This window comes from Solanum tuberosum, unplaced genomic scaffold (assembly GCF_000226075.1).
Source record: "Solanum tuberosum cultivar DM 1-3 516 R44 unplaced genomic scaffold, SolTub_3.0 scf00174, whole genome shotgun sequence".
Lineage (NCBI taxonomy): Eukaryota > Viridiplantae > Streptophyta > Magnoliopsida > Solanales > Solanaceae > Solanum > Solanum tuberosum.
The window spans coordinates 1,000,892-1,008,111 of NW_006239103.1; positions in this window are offsets into that span (position 1 = coordinate 1,000,892).

The following is a 7,220-nucleotide window of genomic DNA, read 5'->3' on the forward strand; positions in this document are numbered from 1 at the left end:
AATAAATTTCTAATGCTTTAAGGTTTGTGGTGCTTGTTGTTGCTTTTTTAATTACTAGTTCAAGAAGAATTAAGAAGAAAAAAAAAAAGAAATAAAAGAAAGTCTAACAAAAAGTGCACTATTTTAGTTGAGATTGAAGATGGAAAGATGTGATTGCCATGAAGACAGCTAAGATAATATTGTTGTTTCATTTTAGATTAATTTCTTATTAATTACTATTGTCTCCTTCAATATTTGATTTCTATGGTATGTATGTAGGTATTGTAACTTTAGTAAATCTTCTAAAATTAATATCTTCTAAGTATAATATTGTTATTGAAGTTCTTTAGTTTGTTTCTTTTACTTTTATCTTTTTAGAATGTAAATATGGAGTATAATTTAAGCTTTTGAATCTAAAGTTGAGATTTCTATCTTTTTCTCTCCTCTATTTATTTTTTCAATTTCTTCTAGTTTTGAAATCTTGATCAGTTGAGTGAGTTCGATTAATATGTTAATAATTAGTTCATGTATGTTATTTCTATATGATTTTATGTGTTACTTAATGGGTTTAAGTGGTTATATTTTGTGTAAAGAGTCTGCATATATGATCTAATACTAGAAATTAGGGTATTAGAAAGACATAGTTAAGATATAATGTTTATATTTATACATAGTATAAGTCTACTTAGACACATAAGAGGAAGCTTATTGGAGCAACGATAAAGTTGTTCTTATTTGATGACTAAAGATTATTATCAGTTCAAGTCGTGAAGTCAATTACTTATGTTTGTGTTAGGATATGCTAGACCCCCTTGGAGTGCGGACCTTATAACGTGAACGAGATGCTTTGTGCATTAAACGACCTTTTAACCTAGTTAGACATGACTTATTTATGTCATCTTCATCAAAACTTTTTAACAAAAAGATGGTTGATACTTTGCTTTACTTTCTAGTATTTTGGAATTGATAAAATTTATATTAGACAAAGCAAGTAAATGAACTCCTAGATCTACACTAAGTACAAACTTTGAGAAAGGACAATCATTTTCATTTTTATGGCCTTGCAAGCATGTAAAAATGCATTGGTGCACATGGAAAAATGTTGCATTTATCAGGAAAGTGAATCGACATGAAGTACCACCCTTTCTTTAAATTATATTACTACACAAGAAAAGTTCATGTTCACTTTTAAAGCCTTCGTGACTGAATCAGTGGTGGAGATATAATTTTTGTTAAAAGTTCAAAATATGAAAAGTAAATACATGAAGAAGTTAAAAAAAGGTTTAATATCTACTATATATATACATAAAAATAATTTTAACCATTTATAAATTAAATAATAGAATTTTATGACCAAGGGGTTCATATACCTACCTCCACCCTAAGATTGAACCATTATTTAAATTATATTTATAGGTGAACCACTTCTAAATATGAGATTTTATAATTTTAATAATAAAACACGTTATGTACTATAACTTTAAAATGTGAGAAAAGCAAGCCATAAGAAAATATCAAAACATTTCAATTATCGCCCAAATACAATATATGAGTGTAAATGTATGCATATGTATGTATGTTATTTCAAAGTATAAGTTGGATGTACGTACGATCAACTGCATGTGTGGATAGCAATGCTAGGCTTTTTCGATACACAAATACATGTTATACATATACATTATGTAATAAAACTACATAATTTCGTTGTAAAATGTCGATCGAGATCACTAGTTGAAGTAAATTTTCAATTTATAACAAGTTCAAACAAAGGGTGTTGTTATGTCACTTAAAAAAGTTTTTATTGTACTTTAGAGTTATGCATTATATACACCAACAGGACATATCATATCTACTGTACTAAGTAACTTCCTCTAGGCAATGAGTATAGTTGACTGAAAAATAAAGACAATAAACACATAAAAAGGTACTAACAAGTTTTTTCATATAAAGTCTTATTGCCTTTTTATCATATTGGAGACTATAGTAAGCTAAAATGTTTTCATGCCAGATAAATATAAATATACTATATAGCTTCCAACATTTAATGAAGTCTCCGAACTATCAACATGGGTTGTGATGCAGTAGTGAGATTATTTCATCCTTAATCAGAGGTCTAGGGTTCGAACCCTGAGTATGGAGAAAATCATGTTGAGAGCGTCACCCCCGAATAGGCCCTGAAATATGCGATTCAAATTTAATTGAGACTCCAATGCAGACTCTAGACATCATATGAAAAAACAAAAAAAGTATGTCTTTGAGCTTTACAAAAAATCATGTAGCTTATATAAGGACCAACTGAATAAATAAGTTGTACTTTTAATATTTCCTTAACCATTATGAAAACTTTAATTTTCAAGAATTGACAATTCTATCTGATGAAGTACTAGAATAGAAGTTAGTATGAGTCATGCATTATTGCCTCTTGTCCTTTTTACATTTTCTTAAACAGAGTTTAAGCTGGCGTTTGATCATAATTTTTTTGACATTTTAAAACTTGTCTTCAAATATATTTTAGAGTACATTTTATTTTTCAAACAATTCTCAAGTTCTCAAAAATTGAGCCCATTTTTGAGAGAAATTTCACTTCGATGCACAAACTTCAAATTTCATAAATCACAATTATAAAAACTCATATTTTCAAACTTCAACTTCAATATCAATAGTCAAACAGGAGCTAAATTATATCACCTGATGCATAAAAGATATGTACTACATAAAACAGTCTTAGATAAGTATTAGATAAATTTCTTGATAAATATTACAGAATAGGGTTAAAATATCCTTAAATTATGTGAAATTTAACAAAAATACCCCCAGTTAATTGTCTGGTCTAAAAATATTCTTTTCATTAATAATTTGTGCTCATAATATATTCGGCCTATATATTTGGTATAATACATAAATATGTCTTTTAACTTAGTCTTAACGGACATCTATACCCTTCAACTTTGGGTGTATACAAATAGACACTTAAACTTGTATAAAAATTGAACAAGTAGACACATGCATCTTACGAGAAAATTCATATCATATGTGATGTCCTACTATGCATATCGATTATGTCTATATATTTTGATTGATTTTAATGAAAATTCTACCTTCGTCATTGAGTGTTGCCATTGAATAAGAAGTGGTACTTGGTAGGTACTGTATATTAAATCATATATATACTAGTATATATATAAGAGAATAAAAAATAGGGGAAAGTATACAAGTGCTCCTTTGTACCAATTAAGGAAAGTTGTTTACTTGTTTATAATGTTACTGACCAAAACAGCTCTCATTCCCTATTTTAGGTAATGTCATGATGCCCTTTGACACCCAGAGGTTGTCGGGAACATGCAAACTATCAGATTTTGGGAAAAAGTGTCTATTGACAAAACTATAAATCATTGACAATATGCCCCCAACCACACCCTAGTAGGTGTAGTTTTGTGACGTGTCGTTTGGATATGCGATATAAAATTTCAAATTAGTTTGACATTATGTTAAAGTTCTGTTTGAATATTCAGTTTGAATTTCTTAAGTTAGTAAATTTTTTTCCTCGGCTTAATAATACCACTAGAGGACTTTTTTGGTGGCGTCCAAGCGGACGTACCCTTAGCTTAATAATTTCAGGCATGACTTGCATTCAAATACTCGATGATTCACTCATTTTGATCGAGATTCTATAATTTATACTCTCCCATCCCATTTTATGTGACACTATTTGACTTGGCACGGTGTTTAAGAAAAAAAAAATTTAAAACTTGTGGTTTAAAACAATTCTTAGATATTTGTGTGGTTGAAAATTATTTCATTAAGAGTAAAAAGGGTATTTTAAAGTTAAATTGTTCTTAATAATAGTGAAGTGACATTCTTTTTGAGACAGAATAAAAAAAAGAGTGTGACATAAAATGGAACAGAGGAAGTACTAAATATCACATTTTGCTATGTTATTCATTGATACGAAAGATGAGAGTCGTCTTGATTAAGGACTTACAAGGGTCTAAATAACCAAGATGTATATGTATTCCGTCTATTAAGTAAGTTATAAATATTTTCTTTTAAGGAAAAAAAGAAAGACATAAGGGAACATCCATGAATAATATGTAGATCACGGCGCTCCGCTACTATCTTGTAATGACGCATATTAATTATTATTAATATAATATCCTTGTTTATGAAAAGAAAAATGTACATGTACAATAGAGATGATAGTCAATAACAGGTTAAAAGTGCTGATAAAAACTAATTATGTGCCTATGCTAGATCTAAAAGAGTATCAATTGACTAAAGAAAAATTACCATAATATGGAGTTGCAAAGGACAGCAATACAAAAATATAAATTTCAACCAAAATAGCAAAAGATGCTATATATAGGCCAAGCAATGGACAAATTAAATAAATAAATAAAATTTTATGGATCGAAAGCTAGTTAATTAAAGATGGTCGGTTAGAAACATGATGCTCAAGTAAACTAAACTAAATTAAATTAATTAAGTCATAATTATGTATAGGTGATACATACATTACATCAAATATTCATATAATATGCATATGTATTTGTGTATAAGATGTATATACTTGACCAGATTGATAAATTAGTTGACCGAAGAATATATATATATAGACACGTAACATTCCCTTAAATTAATTTTTAATGTTTTGGAAAAACATTAGTCAATCCAATTAGTTAAATGATCAACCCAGCGGACTGGACTGAAACTTTTTCAATATTAATACAAATTTCCATATTTATTTTTCAATTTAAATTATAACCTAAAAATGGAAAAAAATAAAAACATATCTTTTTTGCATGACATGTTTAATATCAAATGATTAAGTGACATGTTGGTATACGTCACATATTTTTAGTTTAAAATCACAAGATTCAGAAGAATTAATTCTTAAACTTCATGTCAAGTCAAAACCAACTAAAATATTGAAATTCCATAAATAGACTTTGAGTTTGGACTTCTATTAGATTTAGTTCCTTATTTACTTTTTTTTTATATATATTTTAAATTTCAAACATTAAACATTTTTTTCACTAGCTTGGCCCGTTGATTGGCCTAGTCCAACCTCGGTCAAGCTTCAAAGGTCAACAAACTTATTTATGTCAGGCTAAAAATCATCGATTTTAAATAGATGTGAAAATCTTAACCTAATCTTATCAAATAAGGTGTTAGGATCGAACCAGTTCAGTCGGTCAATTTCATATTGAAGGCTTTACGTTCTTATAATAACTCAATCAATCTTAATTTCCCGATTGAATGTTTTACTAACTATAAAAATAATAATCATTCAGTGTAATTTCGTAAGTATGATCCGGAGATTCTTGATGTGGTGCAAGACAAGAAAAGCAAGTGATGGTCAAAGAAAAGTCTAGCTATAGGTCTTGAATGGAAGTGATGAATGATGAGTCCAAAGCAAATTGAATGCAAAATGGCACATTCAAATGTGTGAGTTAATAGCCTTGACAATGATCTCTGAAGACAGTACATCACTTGAATTATTCTGACCCTTTAAACGTCATGTCTCTTGTGTTCTTTCATCATACCATGTCTTGCTATTCTAAACTAAAAGTCCAACAACAAAATTTAAAAATGCTCTTTTGGAATTATTTTATTTTATTGTTATGAGCTCAAATAATTATTTTTTTTATATATATAAGAAATAAAAAGAGAGACAAAGGGCACCTACACATACCAATAGGCTATAAGCCAAGCACATCTATGGTAGAATCAGTCGGGGAACCTAAGAAGCGATGGTTTACTCTACAACGAATGTCAGTGGTTCGAGCCCACTAATTATCTCATATGGAGATCATTTATGGTTGGTCAAAAGGTTTTGATCCGGTCATTTATCTAGACTAGATAAACAAGTTTTTTTGAAAATTGAATATGATTTTCTCGGACCAAAGTAGTGATCCCAACAAGACAAGTTCCATATATAAGTGACATTCCACGATCTGGTTGTCGACTCCTTCGCGAGTCGCAACCACCAACACCTATCTACATCCATCTATAATGTTTGCATAGATTATATATAAATAATATTTTTGTTTAACCAAGTACTTAAAAGAAGACTATATATTAAAATGTAAGAATTTGATATACATGAGGTTAATAAAAAATCTTTTATTTTTGAATACAAACTATTTATAACGTATTAATTACATTTTCTTATACAACAAAAAGAACAATTTATATAATGTTTACTTTTAGTTTTTTATCCAGTAGTTTAATGTGGTAGTTTTCGATCCCTTTCATTTTCATCACGAGGTGGGATATTCAGGCTCGAAAATCGATGCTAAATTTTTGTACTATATATTATAGTGACACTCTGAAAATGAAAAGGTATGGGAAAAGGTAGAGCAATTCATCAATATCTTCTTTACTTCACCCAAATAATTCACCCCTACGAAGCTTAGCTTTCACTAACAAAACAACACGCTACGATAAATAAAGAATTTTGTGATAATAATATTATTATTGTTATATTATAATTAGTGATAACAATAAATATGAATAATAATAAGCAGCATTTTGTATAGTATCGCTAAAAGTCTTTAGTGACTATGGATGCAATGACATTAACTTAAGGAAAAATTACCTAAATACACATTTTATTTTACCATAATCTCTAAAATTTCCTATCATTTAAAAAAAATTCAAAAATTGCCTCTCGGATACATCATTCTCCTCTCGCTGATACATCTCTATCCCCCTCTCGGATACATCCCTACCCTCTCTCTCGGATACATCCCTCACCTATGTATCCGGATGTCTGCTGATGTATCCGGAAGTCCAGTGATGTATTTGGATGTCCTATCCCCTCTCTGATACATCCCTCACCTATGTATCCGGATGTCTGCTAATGTATCCGGAAGCCCAGTGAATTATCTGGAATCCATAAATTTTAAGAGATTTTTATAATTTGGAAAAGAGTAGGGAAATAATGTAATTAACTCTTAACACTATGAAATTTATGTAAATTATACTTAACTTAATTCTCGCTAAATATTTTTGTGACAAAAATTGTTGCCGGTGAAAGAAAAATGACTAAATATCTCTTTTGTTGTAGTGATATACACAAAAGTGTTGCCATGATAGAGAAAATGTTTTGGAAAATATTACTGTATAAATTAGTTTCTAAATTGGCCAATAGTAAAGGGAACTCATTTTTTCCTATTTAATATTAAATATTTTTCATCATATCAAATATATAGAGCAGGGGGGGGGGGGGGGGAAAAAAA